The sequence below is a fragment of the Cavia porcellus genome, unplaced genomic scaffold (genome assembly GCF_034190915.1).
Source record: "Cavia porcellus strain 051 isolate PalLab524CR breed Dunkin Hartley unplaced genomic scaffold, mCavPor4.1 scaffold_13, whole genome shotgun sequence".
Lineage (NCBI taxonomy): Eukaryota > Metazoa > Chordata > Mammalia > Rodentia > Caviidae > Cavia > Cavia porcellus.
This window is the reverse complement of record NW_026947496.1, coordinates 77,265,021-77,287,171: the sequence shown is the minus strand read 5'-3', so window position 1 is coordinate 77,287,171 and position 22,151 is coordinate 77,265,021.

The window sequence follows — 22,151 nt, the reverse complement described above, 5'->3', positions numbered from 1 at the left end:
GGGTGGTGTGAATCGGAGGGTCTGAATTAGGATAGGCAATGAGTGGCAATGTAGGATGGAGAAAAGCACCGCGCGGTGGTCAGCATGGGGAGGACAGGGAACATGCAGTGGCAATGTAGGATAGGTTTCTGAAAAACATCGCAGTGTGGTGCGCATTGTATGTGTGTGTGTTACATTACATTCACTAGTAGGAGTGAGAAAAACATCACGGGGATGTGTGAATCGGAGGGTTTCTATTAGGATAGGCAGTGAGTGGCAATGTAGGATGGAGAAAAGCACCGCGGGTCATCAGCATGGGGAGGTCAGGGAACATGCAGTGGCAATGTAGGATAGGTTTCTGAAAAACATCGCGGGGTGGTGCGCATTGTATGGGTGTGTGGTACATTACATTCACTAGTACGAGTGAGAAAAACCTCACGGGGATGTGTGAATCGGAGGGTCTGAATTAGGATAGGCAGTGAGTGGCAATGTAGGATCGAGAAAAGCACCGCGGGGTGGTCAGCATGCGGAGGTCAGGGAATATGCAGTGGCAATGTAGGATACGTTTCTGAAAAACATCGCGGGGTGGTGCGCATTGTATGGGTGTGTAACATTACATTCACCAGTAGGAGTGAGAAAAACATCACGGGGATGTGTAAATCGGAGGGTCTGAATTAGGAGAGGCAGAGAGTGGCAATGTAGGATGGAGAAAAGCACCGCGGGGTGGTGAGCATGGGGAGGTCAGGGAACATGCAGTGGCAATGTAGGATAGGTTTCTGAAAAACATCGCGGGGTGGTGCGCATTGTATGGGTGTGTGTTACACTACATTCACTAGTAGGAGTGAGAAAAACATCGCGGGGTGGTGCGCATTGTATAGGTGTGTGTTACATTACATTCACTAGTAGGAGTGAGAAAAACATCACGGGGTGGTGCGCAGTGTATGGGTGTGTGTTACATTACATTCATTAGTAGGAGTGAGAAAAACATCACGGGGTGGTGTGAATTGGAGGGTCTGAATTAGGATACGCAGTGAGTGGTAATGTAGGATGGAGAAAAGCACCGCGGGGTGGTCTGCATGGGGAGGTCAGGGAACATGCAGTGGCAATGTGGGATAGGTTTCTGAAAATCATCGTGGTGTGGTGCGCATTTTATGGGTGTGTGTTACATTACATTCACTAGTAGGAGTTAGAAAAACATCGCGTGGTGGTGCGCAATTTATGGGTGTGTGTTACATTACATTGACTAGTAGGAGTGAGAAAAACATCACGGGGTGGTGTGAATTGGAGGGTCTGAATTAGGATACGCAGTGAGTGGCAACGTAGGAGGGAGAAAAGCACCGCGGGGTGGTCAGCATTGGGAGGTCAGGGAACATGCAGTGGCAATGTAGGATAGGTTTCTGAAAAACATCACGGGGTGGTGCGCATTGTACGGGTGTGTGTTACATTACAGTCACTACTAGGAGTGAGAAAAACATCGCGGGGTCGTGCGCATTGTATGGGTGTGTGTTACATTAAATTCACTAGTAGGAGTTAGAAAAACATCGCGGGGTGGTGTGCATTGTATGGGTGTGTGTTACATTACATTCACTAGTAGGAGTGAGAAAAACATCACGGGGTGGTGTGAATCGGAGGGTATGAATTAGGATAGGTAGTGAGTGGCAAGGTAGGATGGAGAAAAGCACCTCGGGGTGGTCAGCATGGGGAGGTCAGGGAACATGCAGTTGCAATGTAGGATAGGTTTCTGAAAAACATCGCGGGGTGGTGCGCATTGTACGGGTGTGTAACACTACATTCACTAGTAGGAGTGAGAAAAACATCGCGGGGTGGTGCGCATTGTATGGGTGTGTGTTACATTACATTCACTAGTAGGAGTGAGAAAAACATCACGGGGTGGTGTGAATCGGAGGGTATGAATTAGGATAGGTAGTGAGTGGCAAGGTAGGATGGAGAAAAGCACCACGTGGTGGTCAGCATGGGGAGGTCAGGGAACATGCAGTGGCAATGTAGGATAGGTTTCTGAAAAACACAGTGTGGTGGTGTGCATTGTATGCATGTGTGCTACGTTACATTCACTAGTAGGATTGAGAAATACATCACGGGGTGGTGGACATTGTATGGGTGTGTGTTACATTACATTCACTAGTAGGAGTGAGAAAAACATCACGGGGTGGTGTGAATCGGAGGGTCTGAATTAGGATAGGCAGTGAGTGGCAATGTAGGATGGAGAAAAGCACCGCGGGGTGGTCAGCATGGGGAGGGCAGGGAACATGCAGTGGCAATGTAGGATAGGTTTCTGAAAAACATAGCGGGGTGGTGCGCATTTTATGGGTGTGTGTTACATTACATTCACTAGTAGGAGTGAGAAAAACATCACGGGGTGGTATGATTCGGAGGGTCTGAATTAGGATAGGCAGTGAGTGGCAATGTTGGATGGAGAAAAGCACCGCGGGGTGCTCAGCATGGGGAGGTCAGGGAACATGCAGTGGCAAAGTAGGACAGGTTTCTTAAAAACATCGCGGCGTGGTGCGCATTGTATGTGTGTGTGGTACATTACATTCACAAGTAGGAGTGTGAAAAACATCGCGGGGGGTGCGCATTGTATGGGTGTGTGTTACATTACATTCACTAGTAGGAGTGAGAAAAACATCACGGGGATGTGTGAATCGGAAGGTCTGAATTAGGATACGCAGTGAGTGGCAATGTAGGATGGAGAAAAGCACCGCGGGTCGGTCAGCATGGGGATGTCAGGGAACAGGCAGTGGCAATGTAGGATAGGTTTCTGAAAAACATCACCGGGTCGTGCGCATTGTATGGGGGTGTGTTACCTTACTTTCACTAGTAGGAGTGAGAAAAACATCACGGGGTGGTGCGCATTGTATGGGTGTGTGTTACATTACATTCACTAGTAGGAGTCAGAAAAACGTCAGCGGTGGTGCGCATTGTGTGGGTGTGTTTTACATTACATTCACTAGTAGGAGTGAGAAATACATCACGGGGTGGTGCGCATTGTATGGGTGTGTATTACATTACATTCACTAGTAGGAGTGAGAAAAACATCACGGGGTGGTGTGAATCGGAGGTTCTGAATTAGGATAGGTAGTGAGTGGCATTGTAGTATGGAGAAAAGCCCCGCGGAGTGGTCAGCATGGGGAGGTCAGGGAACATGCAGTGGCAATGTAGGATAGGTTTCTGAAAAATATCGCGCGGTGGTGCGCATTGTATGGGTGTGTGTTACATTACATTCACTAGTAGGAGTTAGAAAAACATCACGGGGTGGTGTGAATCGGAGGGTCTCAATTAGGATAGGCAGTGAGTGGCAATGTAGGATGGAGAAAAGCACCATGGGGTGGTCAGCATGGGGTGGTCAGGGAACATGCAGTGGTAATGTATGATAGGTTTCTGAAAAACATCGCGGGGTGGTGCGCATTGTATGGGTGTGTGTTACATTACATTGACTAGTAGGAGTGAGAAAAACATCACGGGGTGGTGTGAATCGGAGGGTCTGATTTAGGATACGCAGTGAGTGGCAATGTATGATGGAGAAAAGCACCGCGGGGTGGTCAGCATGGGGAGGTCAGGGAACATGCAGTGGCAATGTAGGATAGGTTTCTGAAAAACATCGCGGGGTGGTGCGCATTGTACGGGTGTGTAACATTACTTTCACTAGTAGGAGTGAGAAAAACATCGCGGGGTGGTGCGCATTTTATGGGTGTGTGTTACATTACATTCACTAGTAGGAGTGAGAAAAACATCTCTGGGTGGTGCGCAATGTATGGGTGTGTGTTACATTACATTCACTAGTAGGAGTGAGAAAAACATCACGGGTTGGTGTGAATCGGAGGGTCTGAATTAGGATAGGCAGTGAGTGGCAATGTAGGATGGAGAAAAGCACCGCGGGGTGATCAGCATTGGGAGGTCAGGGAACATGAAGTGGCAATGTAGGATAGGTTTCTGAATAACATCGCGGGGTGGTGCGCATTGTATGTGTGTGTGTTACATTACATTCACTCGTAGGAGTGAGAAAAACATCACGGGGTGGTGTGAATCGGAGGGTCTGAATTAGGATAGGCAGTGAGTGGCAATGTAGGATGGAGAAAAGCACCGAAAAGTGCTCAGCATGGGGAGGTCAGGGAACATGCAGTGGCAATGTCGAATAGGTTTCTGAAAAACATCGCGGGGTGGTGCGCATTGTATGGGTGTGTGTTACATTACATTCAATACTAGGAGTGAGAAAAACATCACGGGGATGTGTGAATCGTAGGGTCTGAATTAGGATACGCAGTGAGTGGCAATGTAGGATGGAGAAAAGCACCGCGGGGCGGTCAGCATGGGGAGGTCAGGGAACATGCAGTGGCAATGTAGGATACGTTTCTGAAAAATATCACCGGGTGGTGCGCATTGTATGGGTGTGTGTTACCTTACTTTCACTAGTAGGAGTGAGAAAAACATCTCGGGTGTGGTGCGCATTGTATGGGTGTGTGTTACATTACATTGACTAGTAGGAGTGAGAAAAACGTCAGGGGTGGTGTGAATCGGAGGGTCTGAATTAGGATAGGCAATGAGTGGCAATGTAGGATGGAGAAAAGCACCGCGCGGTGGTCAGCATGGGGAGGACAGGGAACATGCAGTGGCAATGTAGGATAGGTTTCTGAAAAACATCGCAGTGTGGTGCGCATTGTATGTGTGTGTGTTACATTACATTCACTAGTAGGAGTGAGAAAAACTTCACGGGGATGTGTGAATTGGAGGGTCTCTATTAGGATAGGCAGTGAGTGGCAATGTAGGATGGAGAAAAGCACCGCGGGTCATCAGCATGGGGAGGTCAGGGAACATGCAGTGGCAATGTAGGATAGGTTTCTGAAAAACATCGCGGGGTGGTGCGCATTGTATGGGTGTGTGGTACAGTACATTCACTAGTACGAGTGAGAAAAACCTCACGGGGATGTGTGAATCGGAGGGTCTGAATTAGGATAGGCAGTGAGTGGCAATGTAGGATCGAGAAAAGCACCGCGGGGTGGTCAGCATGCGGAGGTCAGGGAATATGCAGTGGCAATGTAGGATAGGTTTCTGAAAAACATCGCGGGGTGGTGCGCATTGTATGGGTGTGTAACATTACATTCACTAGTAGGAGTGAGAAAAACATCACGGGGATGTGTGAAAAGGAGGGTCTGAATTAGGAGAGGCAGAGAGTGGCAATGTAGGACGGAGAAAAGCACCGCGGGGTGGTGAGCATGGGGAGGTCAGGGAACATGCAGTGGCAATGTAGGATAGGTTTCTGAAAAACATCGCGGGGTGGTGCGCATTGTATGGGTGTGTGTTACACTACATTCACTAGTAGGAGTGAGAAAAACATCGCGGGGTGGTGCGCATTGTATGGGTGTGTGTTACATTACATTCACTAGTAGGAGTGAGAAAAACATCACGGGGTAGTGCGCAGTGTATGGGTGTGTGTTACATTACATTCATTAGTAGGAGTGAGAAAAACATCACGGGGGGGTGTGAATTGGAGGGTCTGAATTAGGATACGCAGTGAGTGGTAATGTAGGATGGAGAAAAGCACCGCGGGGTGTTCTGCATGGGGAGGTCAGGGAACATGCAGTGGCAATGTAGGATAGGTTTCTGAAAATCATCGTGGTGTGGTGCGCATTTTATGGGTGTGTGTTACATTACATTCACTAGTAGGAGTTAGAAAAACATGGCGTGGTGGTGCGCATTTTATGGGTGTGTGTTACATTACATTGACTAGTAGGAGTGAGAAAAATATCACGGGGTGGTGTGAATTGGAGGGTCTGAATTAGGATACGCAGTGAGTGGCAACGTAGGAGGGAGAAAAGCACCGCGGGGTGGTCAGCATTGGGAGGTCAGGGAACATGCAGTGGCAATGTAGGATAGGTTTCTGAAAAACATCACGGGGTGGTGCGCATTGTACGGGTGTGTGTTACATTACAGTCACTACTAGGAGTGAGAAAAACATCGCGGGGTCGTGCGCATTGTATGGGTGTGTGTTACATTAAATTCACTAGTAGGAGTTAGAAAAACATCGCGGGGTGGTGTGCATTGTATGGGTGTGAGTTACATTACATTCACTAGTAGGAGTGAGAAAAACATCACGGGGTGGTGTGAATCGGAGGGTATGAATTAGGATAGGTAGTGAGTGGCAAGGTAGGATGGAGAAAAGCACCTCGGGGTGGTCAGCATGGGGAGGTCAGGGAACATGCAGTTGCAATGTAGGATAGGTTTCTGAAAAACATCGCGGGGTGGTGCGCATTGTACGGGTGTGTAACATTACATTCACTAGTAGGAGTGAGAAAAACATCGCGGGGTGGTGCACATTGTATGGGTGTGTGTTACATTACATTCACTAGTAGGAGTGAGAAAAACATCACGGGGTGGTGTGAATCGGAGGGTATGAATTAGGATAGGTAGTGAGTGGCAAGGTAGGATGGAGAAAAGCACCACGGGGTGGTCAGCATGGGGAGGTCAGGGAACATGCAGTGGCAATGTAGGATAGGTTTCTGAAAAACATAGTGGGGTGGTGTCCATTGTATGCATGTGTGTTACGTTACATTCACTAGTAGGATTGAGAAATACATCACGGGGTGGTGGACATTGTATGGGTGTGTGTTACATTACATTCACTAGTAGGAGTGAGAAAAACATCACGGGGTGGTATGATTCGGAGGGTCTGAATTAGGATAGGCAGTGAGTGGCAATGTTGGATGGAGAAAAGCACCGCGGGGTGCTCAGCATCCGGAGGTCAGGGAACATGCAGTGGCAAAGTAGGACAGGTTTCTTAAAAACATCGCGGCGTGGTGCGCATTGTATGTGTGTGTGGTACATTACATTCACAAGTAGGAGTGAGAAAAACATCGCGGGGGTGCGCATTGTATGGGTGTGTGTTACATTACATTCACTAGTAGGAGTGAGAAAAACATCACGGGGATGTGTGAATCGGAAGGTCTGAATTAGGATACGCAGTGAGTGGCAATGTAGGATGGAGAAAAGCACCGCGGGTCGGTCAGCATGGGGATGTCAGGGAACATGCAGTGGCAATGTAGGATAGGTTTCTGAAAAACATCACCGGGTCGTGCGCATTGTATGGGTGTGTGTTACCTTACTTTCACTAGTAGGAGTGAGAAAAACATCACTGGGTGGTGCGCATTGTATGGGTGTGTGTTACATTACATTCACTAGTAGGAGTCAGAAAAACGTCAGGGGTGGTGCGCATTGTATGGATGTGTGTTACATTACATTCACTAGTAGGAGTGAGAAATACATCACGGGGTGGTGCGCATTGTATGGGTGTGTGTTACATTACATTCACTAGTAGGAGTGAGAAAAACATCACGGGGTGGTGTGAATCGGAGGTTCTGAATTAGGATAGGTAGTGAGTGGCATTGTAGGATGGAGAAAAGCCCCGCGGAGTGGTCAGCATGGGGAGGTCAGGGAACATGCACTGGCAATGTAGGATAGGTTTCTGAAAAATATCGCGGGGTGGTGCGCATTGTATGGGTGTGTGTTACATTACATACACTAGTAGGAGTTAGAAAAACATCACGGGGTGGTGTGAATCGGAGGGTCTCAATTAGGATAGGCAGTGAGTGGCAATGTAGGATGGAGAAAAGCACCATGGGGTGGTCAGCATGGGGTGGTCAGGGAACATGCAGTTGTAATGTATGATAGGTTTCTGAAAAACATCGCGGGTGGTGCGCATTGTATGGGTGTGTGTTACATTACATTGACTAGTAGGAGTGAGAAAAACATCACGGGGTGGTGTGAATCGGAGGGTCTGATTTAGGATACGCAGTGAGTGGCAATGTATGATGGAGAAAAGCACCGCGGGGTGGTCAGCATGGGGAGGTCAGGGAACATGCAGTGGCAATGTAGGATAGGTTTCTGAAAAACATCGCGGGTTGGTGCGCATTGTACGGGTGTGTAACATTACTTTCACTAGTAGGAGTGAGAAAAACATCGCGGGGTGGTGCGCATTGTATGGGTGTGTGTTACATTACATTCACTAGTAGGAGTGAGAAAAACATCTCTGGGTGGTGCGCAATGTATGGGTGTGTGTTACATTACATTCACTAGTAGGAGTGAGAAAAACATCACGGGGTGGTGTGAATCGGAGGGTCTGAATTAGGATAGGCAGTGAGTGGCAATGTAGGATGGAGAAAAGCACCGCGGGGTGATCAGCATTGGGAGGTCAGGGAACATGCAGTGGCAATGTAGGATAGGTTTCTGAATAACATCGCGGGGTGGTGCGCATTGTATGTGTGTGTGTTACATTACATTCACTCGTAGGAGTGAGAAAAACATCACGGGGTGGTGTGAATCGGAGGGTCTGAATTAGGATAGGCAGTGAGTGGCAATGTAGGATGGAGAAAAGCACCGAGAGGTGCTCAGCATGGGGAGGTCAGGGAACATGCAGTGGCAATGTCGAATAGGTTTCTGAAAAACATCGCGGGGTGGTGCGCATTGTATGGGTGTGTGTTACATTACATTCAATACTAGGAGTGAGAAAAACATCACGGGGATGTGTGAATCGGAGGGTCTGAATTAGGATACGCAGTGAGTGGCAATGTAGGATGGAGAAAAGCACCGCGGGGCGGTCAGCATGGGGAGGTCAGGGAACACGCAGTGGCAATGTAGGATAGGTTTCTGAAAAATATCACCGGGTGGGGCGCATTGTATGGGTGTGTGTTACCTTACTTTCACTAGTAGGAGTGAGAAAAACATCTCGGGTGTGGTGCGCATTGTATGGGTGTGTGTTACATTACATTGACTAGTAGGAGTGAGAAAAACGTCAGGGGTGGTGTGAATCGGAGGGTCTGAATTAGGATAGGCAATGAGTGGCAATGTAAGTTGGAGAAAAGCACCGCGCGGTGGTCAGCATGGGGAGGACAGGGAACATGCAGTGGCAATGTAGGATAGGTTTCTGAAAAACATCGCAGTGTGGTGCGCATTGTATGTGTGTGTGTTACATTACATTCACTAGTAGGAGTGAGAAAAACATCACGGGGATGTGTGAATCGGAGGGTCTCTATTAGGATAGGCAGTGAGTGGCAATGTAGGATGGAGAAAAGCACCGCGGGTCGTCAGCATGGGGAGGTCAGGGAACATGCAGTGGCAATGTAGGATAGGTTTCTGAAAAACATCGCGGGGTGGTGCGCATTGTATGGGTGTGTGGTACATTACATTCACTAGTACGAGTGAGAAAAACCTCACGGGGATGTGTGAATCGGAGGGTCTGAATTAGGATAGGCAGTGAGTGGCAATGTAGGATCGAGAAAAGCACCGCGGGGTGGTCAGCATGCGGAGGTCAGGGAATATGCAGTGGCAATGTAGGATAGGTTTCTGAAAAACATCGCGGGGTGGTGCGCATTGTATGGGTGTGTAACATTACATTCACTAGTAGGAGTGAGAAAAACATCACGGGGATGTGTGAATCGGAGGGTCTGAATTAGGAGAGGCAGAGAGTGGCAATGTAGGATGGAGAAAAGCACCGCGGGGTGGTGAGCATGGGGAGGTCAGGGAACATGCAGTGGCAATGTAGGATAGGTTTCTGAAAAACATCGCGGGGTGGTGCGCATTGTATGGGTGTGTGTTACATTACATTCACTAGTAGGAGTGAGAAAAACATCGCGGGGTGGTGCGCATTGTATGGGTGTGTGTTACATTACATTCACTAGTAGGAGTGAGAAAAACATCACGGGGTGGTGCGCAGTGTATGGGTGTGTGTTACATTACATTGACTAGTAGGAGTGAGAAAAACATCACGGGGTGGTGTGAATTGGAGGGTCTGAATTAGGATACGCAGTGAGTGGCAACGTAGGAGGGAGAAAAGCACCGCGGGGTGGTCAGCATTGGGAGGTCAGGGAACATGCAGTGGCAATGTAGGATAGGTTTCTGAAAAACATCACGGGGTGGTGCGCATTGTACGGGTGTGTGTTACATTACAGTCACTACTAGGAGTGAGAAAAACATCGCGGGGTCGTGTGCATTGTATGGGTGTGTGTTACATTAAATTCACTAGTAGGAGTTAGAAAAACATCGCGGGGTGGTGTGCATTGTATGGGTGTGTGTTACATTACATTCACTAGTAGGAGTGAGAAAAACATCACAGGGTGGTGTGAATCGGAGGGTATGAATTAGGATAGGTAGTGAGTGGCAAGGTAGGATGGAGAAAAGCACCTCGGGGTGGTCAGCATGGGGAGGTCAGGGAACATGCAGTTGCAATGTAGGATAGGTTTCTGAAAAACATCGCGGGGTGGTGCACATTGTACGGGTGTGTAACATTACATTCACTAGTAGGAGTGAGAAAAACATCGGGGAGTGGTGCGCATTGTATGGGTGTGTGTTACATTACATTCACTAGCATTAGTGAGAAAAACATCTCGGGGTGGTGCGCATTGTATGGGTGTTGTTACATTACATTCACTATTAGGAGTGAGAAAAACATCACGGGGTCATGTGAATCGGAGGGTCTGAATTAGTATAGGCATTGATTGGCAATTTAGGATGGAGAAAAGCACCGCGGGGTGGTCAGCATGGGGAGGGCAGGGAACATGCAGTGGCAATGTAGGATAGGTTTCTGAAAAACATCGCGTGGTGGTGCGCAATGTATGGGTGTGTGTTACATTGCATTCACTAGTAGGAGTGAGCAAAACATCACGGGGTGGTGTGAATCGGAGGGTTGGAATTAGGATAGGCCGTGAGTGGCAATGTAGGATGGAGAAAAGCAAAGCGTGGTGGTCAGCATGCGGAGGTCAGGGAACATGCAGTGGCAATGTTGGATAGGTTTCTGAAAAACATCCCGGGGTGGTGAGAATTGTATGGGTGTGTGTTACATTACATTCACTAGTAGGAGTGAGAAAAACATCACGGGGTGGTGTGAATCGGAGGGTCTGAATTAGGATAGGCAGTGAGTGACAATGTGGGATGGAGAAAAGCACCGCGGGGTGGTCAGCATGGGAAGGTCAGGGAACATGAAGTGGCAATGTAGGATAGGTTTCTGAAAAACATTGCGGGGTGGTGCGCATTGTATGGGTGTGCGTTACATCACATTCACTAGTAGGAGTGAGAAAAACATCACAGGGTTGTGTGAATCAGAGGGTCTGAATTAGGATAGGCAGTGAGTGGCAATGTAGGATGGAGAAAAGCACCGCGGGGTTGTCAGCATGGGGAGATCAGGGAACATGCAATGGCAATGTAGGATAGGTTTCTGAAAAACATCGCGGGGTGGTGCGCATTGTATGGGTGTGTAACATTACATTCACTAGTAGGAGTGAGTAAAACATTGCGGCGTGCTGCGCATTGTATGGGTGTGTGTTACATTACATTCACTAGTAGGAGTAAGAAAAACATCACGGGGTGGTTTGCATTGTATGTGTGTGTGTGTTACATTACATTCACTAGTAGGATTGAGAAAAACATCACGGGGTGGTGTGCATTGTATGGGTGTGTGTTACATTACATTCACTATTAGGAGTGAGAAAAACATCACGGGGTGGTGTGAATCAGAGGGTCTGAATTAGGATAGGCAGTGAGTGGCAATGTAGGATGGAGAAAAGCACCACGGGGTGGTCAGCATGGGGAGGTCAGGGAATATTCAGTGGCAATGTAGGATAGGTTTCTGAAAAACATCGCGGGGTGGTGCGCATTGTATGGGTGTGTGTTACATTACATTCACTAGTAGGAGTGAGAAAAACATCACGGGTGGTGTGAACCAGAGGGTCTGAATAAGATAGGCAGTGCGTGGCAATGTAGGATGGAGAAAAGCACCACGGGTTGGTCAGCATGGGGAGGTCAAGGAACATGCCGTGGCAATGTAGGAAAGGTTTCTGAAAAACATCGCGGGGTGGTGCGCATTGTATGGGTGTGTGTTACATTACATTCACTAGTAGGTATGAGAAAAACATCACGGGGTGGTGCGCATTGTATGGGTGTGTGTTACATTACATTCACTAGTAGGAGTGAGAAAAACATCACGGGGTGGTGTGAATCGGAGGGTCTGAATTAGGATAGGCAGTGATTGGCAATTTAGGATGGAGAAAAGCACCGTGTGGTGGTCAGCATGGGGAGGGCAGGGAACATGCAGTGGGAATGTAGGATAGGTTTCTGAAAAACATCACGTGGTGGTGCGCAATGTATGGGTGTGTGTTACATTGCATTCACTAGTGGGAGTGAGCAAACCATCACGGGGTGGTGTGAATCGGAGGGTCGGAATTAGGATAGGCAGTGATTGGCAATGTAGGATGGAGAAAAGCAACGCGTGGTGGTCACCATGCGGAAGTCAGGGAACATGCAGTGGCAATGTCGGATAGGTTTCTGAAAAACATCCCGGGGTGGTGAGAATTGTATGGGTGTGTGTTACATTACATTCACTAGTAGGAGTGAGAAAAACATCATGGGGTGGTGTGAATCGGAGGGTCTGAATTAGGATAGGCAATGAGTGACAATGTAGGATGGAGAAAAGCACCGCGGGGTGGTCAGCATAGGGAGGTCAGGGAACATGCAGTGGCAATGTAGGATAGGTTTCTGAAAAACATCGCGGGGTGGTGCGCATTGTATGGGTGTGTGTTACATTACATTGACTAGTAGGAGTGAGAAAAACATGGTGGTGTGGTGCGCATTGTATGGGTGTGTGTTACATTACATTCACTAGTAGGAGTGAGAAAAACATCACAGGGTTGTGTGAATCAGAGGGTCTGAATTAGGATAGGCAGTGAGTGGCAATGTAGGATGGAGAAAAGCACCACGGTGTTGTCAGCATGGGGAGGTCAGGGAACATGCAGTGGCAATGTAGGATAGGTTTCTGAAAAACATCGCGGGGTGGTGAGCATTGTATGGGTGTGTGTTACATTACATTCACTAGTAGGAGTGAGAAAAACATCACGGGGTGGTGCGCATTGTATGTGTGTGTCTTACATTACATTCACTAGTAGGAGTGAGAAAAACATCACGGGGTTGTGCGCATTGTATGGGTGTGTGTTACATTACATTCACTAGTAGGAGTGAAAAATACATCACGGGGTGGTGTGAATCGGAGGGTCTGAATTAGGATAGGCAGTGAGTGGCAATGTAGGATGGAGAAAAGCACCGCGGGGTGGTCAGCATGGGGAGGTCAGGGAACATGCAGTGGCAATGTAGGATAGGTTTCTGAAAAACATCCCGGGGTGGTGCGCATTGTATGGGTGTGTGTTACATTACATTCACTAGTAGGAGTGAGAAAAACATCGCGGGGTGGTGCGCATTGTATGGGTGTGTGTTACATTACATTCACTAGTAGGAGTGAGAAAAACATCACGGGGTGGTTTGCATTGTATGTGTGTGTGTTACATAACATTCACTAGTAGGATTGAGAAAAACATCGCGGAGTGGTGCGCATTGTACGGGTGTGTGTTACATTACATTCACTAGTAGGAGTGAGAAAAACATCACGGGTGGTGTGAACCGGTGGGTCTGCATTAGGATAGGCAGTGAGGGCAATGTTGGATGGAGAAAACCACCGTGGGTTGGTCAGCATCCGGAAGTCAAGGAACATGCAGTGGCAATGTAGGATAGGTTTCTGAAAAACATCACGGGGTGGTGCGCATTGTAGGGTTGTGTGTTACATTACATTCACTAGTAGGAGTGAGCAAAACATCACGGGGTGGTGTGAATCGGAGGGTCTGAATTAGGATAGGCAGTGAGTGGCAATGTAGGATGGAGAAAAGCACCGCGTGGTGGTCAGCATGGGGAGGTCAGGGGACATGCAGTGGCAATGTAGAAGAGGTTTCTGAAAAACATCGCGGGGTGGTGCGCATTGTATGGGTGTGTGTTACATTACATTCACTAGTAGGAGTGAGAAAAACATCACGGTGTGGTTTGCATTGTATGTGTGTGTGTTTTACATTACATTCACTAGTAGGGTTGAGAAAAACATCGCGGGGTGGGGCGCATTGTATGGGTTTGTGTTACATTACATTCACTAGTAGGAGTGAGAAAAACATCATGGGTGGTGTGAACCGGAGGGTCTGAATAAGATAGGCAGTGAGTGGCAATGTAGGATAGAGAAAAGCACCACGGGTTGCTCAGCATGGGGAGGTCAAGGAACATGCAGTGGCAATGTAGGATAGGTTTCTGAAAAACATCGCGGGGTGGTGCGCATTGTATGGGTGTGTGTTACATTACATTCACTAGTAGGTATGAGAAAAACATCACGGGGTGGTGCGCATTGTATGGGTGTGTGTTACATTACATTCACTAGTAGGAGGTAGAAAAACATCACGGGGTGGTGTGAATTGGAGGGTCTGAATTAGGATAGGCAGTGATTGACAATTTAGGATGGAAAAAAGCACCGCGTGGTGGTCAGCATGGGGAGGGCAGGGAACATGCAGTGGCAATGTAGGATAGGTTTCTGAAAAACATCGCGTGGTGGTGCGCAATGTATGGGTGTGTGTTACATTGCATTCACTAGTGGGAGTGAGCAAACCATCACGAGTGGTGTGAATCGGAGGGTCGGAATTAGGATAGGCACTGAGTGGCAATGTAGGATGGAGAAAAGCAACGCGTGGTGGTCACCATGCGGAGGTCAGGGAACATGCAGTGGCAATGTCGGATAGGTTTCTGAAAAACATCCCGGGGTGGTGAGAATTGTATGGGTGTGTGTTACATTACATTCACTAGTAGGAGTGAGAAAAACATCACGGGGTGGTGTGAATCGGAGGGTCTGAATTAGGATAGGCAGTGAGTGACAATGTAGGATGGAGAAAAGCACCGCGGGGTGGTCAGCATGGGGAGGTCAGGGAACATGCAGTGGCAATGTAGGATAGTTTTCTGAAAAACATCGCGGGGTGGTGCGCATTGTATGGGTGTGTGTTACATTACATTCACTAGTAGGAGTGAGAAAAACATGGCGGTGTGGTGCGCATTGTATGGGTGTGTGTTACATTACATTCACTAGTAGGAGTGAGAAAAACATCACAGGGTTGTGTGAATCAGAGGGTCTGAATTAGGATAGGCAGTGAGTGGCAATGTAGGATGGAGAAAAGCACCGCGGGGTTGTCAGCATGGGGAGGTCAGGGAACATGCAGTGGCAATGTAGGATAGGTTTCGGAAAAAAATCGCGGGGTGGTGCGCATTGTATGGGTGTGTGTTACATTACATTAACTAGTAGGAGTGAGAAAAACATCACGGGGTGGTGCGCATGTTATGTGTGTGTGTTGCATTACATTCACTAGTAGGAGTGAGAAAAACATCACGGGGTTGTGCGCATTGTATGGGTGTGTGTTACATTACATTCACTAGTAGGAGTGAAAAAAACATCACGAGGTGGTGTGAATCGGAGGGTCTGAATTAGGATAGGCAGTGAGTGGCAATGTAGAAAGGAGAAAAGCACCGCGGGGTGGTCAGCATGCGGAGGTCAGGGAACATGTAGTGGCAATGTAGGATACGTTTCTGAAAAACATCCCGGGGTGGTGCGCATTGTATGGGTGTGTGTTACATTACATTCACTAGTAGGAGTGAGAAAAACATCGCGGGGTGGTGCGAATTGTATGGGTGTGTGTTACATTACATTCACTAGTAGGAGTGAGAAAAACATCACGGGGTGGTTTGCATTGTATGTGTGTGTGTGTTACATTACATTCACTAATAGGATTGAGAAAAACATCGCAGGGTGGTGCGCATTGTACGGGTGTGTGTTACATTACATTCACTAGTAGGAGTCAAAAAAACATCACGGGGTGGTGCGCATTGTAAGGGTGTGTGTTACATTACATTCACTAGTAGGAGGTAGAAATACATCACGGGGTGGTGTGAATCGGAGGGTCTGAATTAGGATAGGCAGTGATTGGAAATTTAGGATGGAGAAAAGCACCGCGTGGTGGTCAGTATGGGGAGGGCAGGGAACATGCAGTGGCAATGTAGGATAGGTTTCTGAAAAACATTGCGTGGTGGTGGGCAATGTATGGGTGTGTGTTACATTGCATTCACTAGTGGGAGTGAGCAAACCATCACGGTTTGGTGTGAATCGGAGGGTCGGAATTAGGATAGGCAGTGAGTGGCAATGTAGGATGGAGAAAAGCAACGCGTGGTGGTCACCATGCGGAGGTCAGGGAACATGCAGTGGCAATGTCGGATAGGTTTCTGAAAAACATCCCGGGGTGGTGAGAATTGTATGGGTGTGTGTTACATTACATTCACTAGTAGGAGTGAGAAAAACATCACGGGTTGGTGTGAATCGGAGGATCTGAATTAGGATAGGCAGTGAGTGACAATGTAGGATGGAGAAAAGCACCGCAGGGTGGTCAGCATGGGGAGGTCAGGGAACATGCAGTGGCAATGTAGGATAGGTTTCTGAAAAACATCGCGGGGTGGTGCGCATTGTATGGGTGTGTGTTACATTACATTCAATAGTAGGAGTGAGAAAAACATGGCGGTGTGGTGCGCATTGTATGGGTGTGTGTTACATAACATTCACTAGTAGGAGTGAGAAAAACATCAAAGGGTTGTGTGAATCAGAGGGTCTGAATTAGGATAGGCAGTGAGTGGCAATGTAGGATGGAGAAAAGCACCGCGGGGTTGTCAGCATGGGGAGGTCAGGGAACATGCAGTGGCAATGTAGGATAGGTTTCTGAAAAACATCGCGGGGTGGTGCACATTGTATGGGTGTGTGTTACATTACATTCACTAGTAGGAGTGAGAAAAACATCACGGGGTGGTGCGCATTGTATGTGTGTGTGTTACATTACATTCACTAGTAGGAGTGAGAAAAACATCACGGGGTTGTGCGCATTGTATGGGTGTGTGTTACATTACATTCACTAGTAGGAGTGAAAAAAACATCACGTGGTGGTGTGAATCGGAGGGTCTGAATTACGATAGGCAGTGAGTGGCAATGTAGGATGGAGAAAAGCACCGCAGGGTGGTCAGCATGGGGAGGTCAGGGAACATGCAGTGGCAATGTAGGATAGGTTTCTGAAAAACATCGCGGGGTGGTGCGCATTGTATGGGTGTGTGTTACATTACATTCACAAGTAGGAGTGAGAAAAACATCGCGGGGTGGTGCGCATTGTATGGGTGTGTGTTACATTACATTCACTAGTAGGAGTGAGAAAAACATCACGGGGTGGTTTGCATTGTATGTGTGTGTGTGTTACATTACATTCACTAGTAGGATTGAGAAAAACATCGCGGGGTGGTGCGCATTGTCAGGGTGTCTGTTACATTACATTCACTAGTAGGAGTGAGAAAAACATCACGGGTGGTGTGAACCGGTGTGTCTGAATTAGGATAGGCAGTGAGTGGCAATGTTGGATGGAGAAAACCACCGCGGGTTGGTCAGCATCCGGAAGTCAAGGAACATGCAGTGGCAATGTAGGATAGGTTTCTGAAAAACATCCCGGGGTGGTGCGCATTGTATGGGTGTGTGTTACATTACATTCACTAGTAGGAGTGAGAAAAACATCAAGGGGTGGTGTGAATTGGAGGGTCTGAATTAGGATAGGCAGTGAGTGACAATGTAGGATGGAGAAAAGGACCGCGGGGTGGTCAGCATGGGGAGGTCAGGGAACATGCAGTGGCAATGTAGGATAGGTTTCTGAAAAACATCTCTGGGTGGTGCGCATTGCATCGGTGTGTGTTACATTACATTCACTAGTAGGAGTGAGAAAAACATCACGGGGTGGTGTGAATCGGAGGGTCTGAATTAGGATAGGCAGTGAGTGGCAATGTAGGATGGAGAAAAGCACCGCGGGGTGGTCAGCATGGGGAGGTCAGGAAACATGCAGTGGCAATGTAGGATAGGTTTCTGAAAAACATCACGGGGTGGTGCACATTGTATGGGTGTGTAACATTACATTCACTAGTAGGAGTGAGTAAAACATCGCGGGGTGGTGCGCATTGTATGGGTGTGTGTTACATTACATTCACTAGTAGGAGTGAGAAAAACATCACGGTGTGGTTTGCATTGTATGTGTGTGTGTTTTACATTACATTCACTAGTAGGGTTGAGAAAAACATCATGGGGTGGTGCGCATTGTATGGGTGTGTGTTACATTACATTCACTAGTAGAAGTGAGAAAAACATCACGGGGTGGTGTGAACCGGAGGGTCTGAATAAGATAGGCAGTGAGTGGCAATGTAGGATGGAGAAAAGCACCGCGGGGTGGTCAGCATGGGGAGGTCAGGGGACATGCAGTGGCAATGTAGGATAGGTTTCTGAAAAACATCGCGGGGTGGTGCGCATTGTATGGGTGTGTGTTACATTACATTCACTAGTAGGAGTGAGAAAAACATCACGGGTGGTGTGAACCGGAGGGTCTGAATAAGATAGGCAGTGAGTGGCAATGTAGGATGGAGAAAAGCACCACGGGTTGGTCAGCATGGGGAGGTCAAGGAACATGCAGTGGCAATGTAGGATAGGTTTCTGAAAAATATCGCGGGGTGGTGCGCATTGTATGGGTGTGTGTTACATTACATTCACTAGTAGGTATGAGAAAAACATCACGGGGTGGTGCGCATTTTATGGGTGTGTGTTACATTACATTCACTAGTAGGAGTGAAAAAACATCACGGGGTGGTGCGCATTGTATGGGTGTGTGTTACATTACATTCACTAGTAGGAGGTAGAAAAACATCACGGGGTGGTGTGAATCGGAGTGTCTGAATTAGGATAGGCAGTGATTGGCAATTTAGGATGGAGAAAAACACCGCGGGGTGGTCAGCCTGGGGAGGGCAGGGAACATGCAGTGCCAATGTCGGATAGGTTTCTGAAAAACATCCCGGGGTGGCGAGAATTGTATGGGTGTGTGTTACATTACATTCACTAGAAGGAGTGAGAAAAACATCACGGGGTGGTGTGAAACGGAGTGTCTGAATTAGGATAGGTGACAACGTAGGATGGAGAAAAGCACCGCGGTGTGGTCAGCATGGGGAGGTGAGGGAACATGCAGTGGCAATGTAGGATAGGTTTCTGAAAAACATCGCGGGGTGGTGCGCATTGTATGGGTGTGTGTTACATTACATTCAATAGTAGGAGAGAGAAAAACATCGCGGTGTGGTGCGCATTGTAAGGGTGTGTGTTACATTACATTTACTAGTAGGAGTGAGAAAAACATCACAGGGTTGTGTGAATCAGAGGGTCTGAATTAGGATAGGCAGTGAGTTGCAATGTAGGATGGAGAAAAGCACGGCGGTGTTGTCAGCCTGGGGAGGTCAGGGAACATGCAGTGGCAATGTAGGATACGTTTCTGAAAAACATCGCGGGGTGGTGCGCATTGTATGTGTGTGTGTTACATTACATTCACTAGTACGAGTGAGAAAAACATCACGGGATTGTGCGCATTGTATGTGTGTGTCTTACATTACATTCACTAGTAGGAGTGAGAAAAACATCACGGGGTTGTGCGCATTGTATGGGTGTGTGTTACATTACATTCACTAGTAGGAGTGAAAAATACATCACGGGGTGGTGTGAATCGGAGGGTCTGAATTAGGATAGGCAGTGAGTGGCAATGTAGGATGGAGAAAAGCACCGCGGGGTGGTCAGCATGGGGAGGTCAGGGAACATGCAGTGGCAATGTAGGATAGGTTTCTGAAAAACATCCCGGGGTGGTGTGCATTGTATGGGTGTGTGTTACATTACATTCACTAGTAGGAGTGAGAAAAACATCGCGGGGTGGTGCGCATTGTATGGGTGTGTGTTACATTACATTCACTAGTAGGAGTGAGAAAAACATCACGGGGGGGTTTGCATTGTATGTGTGTGTGTTACATTACATTCACTAGTAGGATTGAGAAAAACATCGCGGAGTGGTGCGCATTGTACGGGTGTGTGTTACATTACATTCACTAGTAGGAGTGAGAAAAACATCACGGGTGGTGTGAACCGGTGGGTCTGAATTAGGATAGGCAGTGAGTGGCAATGTTGGATGGAGAAAACCACCGCGGGTTGGTCAGCATCCGGAAGTCAAGGAACATGCAGTGGCAATGTAGGATAGGTTTCTGAAAAACATCACGGGGTGGTGCGCATTGTAGGGTTGTGTGTTACATTACATTCACTAGTAGGAGTGAGCAAAACATCACGGGGTGGTGTGAATCGGAGGGTCTGAATTAGGATAGGCAGTGAGTGGCAATGTAGGATGGAGAAAAGCACCGCGGGGTGGTCAGCATGGGGAGGTCAGGGAACATGCAGTGGCAATGTATGATAGGTTTCTGAAAAACATCGCGGGGTGGTGCGCATTGTATGGGTGTGTGTTACATTACATTCACTAGTAGGAGTGAGAAAAACATCACGGGGTGGTGTGAATCGGAGGGTCTGATTTAGGATACGCAGTGAGTGGCAATGTATGATGGAGAAAAGCACCGCGGGGTGGTCAGCATGGGGAGGTCAGGGAACATGCAGTGGCAATGTAGGATAGTTTTCTGAAAAACATCGCGGGGTCGTGCGCATTGTATGGGTGTGTAACATTACTTTCACTACTAGGAGTGAGAAAAACATCGCGGGGTGGTGCGCATTGTATGGGTGTGTGTTACATTACATTCACTAGTAGGAGTGAGAAAAACATCTCTTGGTGGTGCGCATTGTATGGGTGTGTGTTACATTACATTCACTTGTAGGAGTGAGAAAAACATCACGGGGTGGTGTGAATCGGAGGGTCTGAATTAGGATAGGCAGTGAGTGGCAATGTAGGATGGAGAAAAGCATCGCGAGGTAATCAGCATTGGGAGGTCAGGGAACATGCAGTGGCAATGTAGGATAGGTTTCTGAAAAACATCGCGGGGTGGTGCGCATTGTATGGGTGTGTGTTACATTACATTCACTAGTAGGAGTGAGAAAAACATCACGGGTGGTGTGAACCGGAGGGTCTGAATAAGATAGGCAGTGAGTGGCAATGTAGGATGGAGAAAAGCACCACGGGTTGGTCAGCATGGGGACGTCAAGGAACATGCAGTGGCAATGTAGGATAGGTTTCTGAAAAATATCGCGGGGTGGTGCGCATTGTATGGGTGTGTGTTACATTACATTCACTAGCAGGTATGAGAAAAACATCACGGGGTGGTGCGCATTGTATGGGTGTGTGTTACATTACATTCACTAGTAGGAGTGAAAAAACATCACGGGGTGGTGCGCATTGTATGGGTGTGTGTTACATTACATTCACTAGTAGGAGGTAGAAAAACATCACGGGGTGGTGTGAATCGGAGGGTCTGAATTAGGATAGGCAGTGATTGGCAATTTAGGATGTAGAAAAACACCGCGGGGTGGTCAGCCTGGGGAGGGCAGGGAACATGCAGTGGCAATGTCGGATAGGTTTCTGAAAAACATCCCGGGGTGGTGAGAATTGTATGGGTGTGTGTTACATTACATTCACTAGAAGGAGTGAGAAAAACATCACGGGGTGGTGTGAATCGGAGGGTCTGAATTAGGATAGGTGACAACGTAGGATGGAGAAAAGCACCGCGGTGTGGTCAGCATGGGGAGGTCAGGGAACATGCAGTGGCAATGTAGGATAGGTTTCTGAAAAACATCGCGGGGTGGTGCGCATTGTATGGGTGTGTGTTACATTACATTCAATAGTAGGAGTGAGAAAAACATCGCGGTGTGGTGCGCATTGTATGGGTGTGTGTTAAATTACATTTACTAGTAGGAGTGAGAAAAACATCACAGGGTTGTGTGAATCAGAGGGTCTGAATTAGGATAGGCAGTGAGTGGCAATGTAGGATGGAGAAAAGCACGGCGGTGTTGTCAGCATGGGGAGGTCAGGGAACATGCAGTGGCAATGTAGGATACGTTTCTGAAAAACATCGCGGGGTGGTGCGCATTGTATGTGTGTGTGTTACATTACATTCACTAGTAGGAGTGAGAAAAACATCACGGGATTGTGCGCATGGTATGGATGCGTGTTACATTACATTTACTAGTAGGAGTGAAAAAAACATCACTGGGTGGTGTGAATCTGTGGGTCTGAATTAGGATAGGCAGTGAGTGGCAATGTAGGATGGAGAAAAGCACCGCGGGGCGGTCAGCATGGGGAGGTCAGGGACCATGCAGTGGTAATGTAGGATAGGTTTCTGAAAAACATCGCGGGGTGGTGTGCATTTTATGGGTGTGTGTTACATTACATTCACTAGTAGGAGTGAGAAAAACATCACGGGGTGGTGTGAATCGGAGGGTCTGAATTAGGATA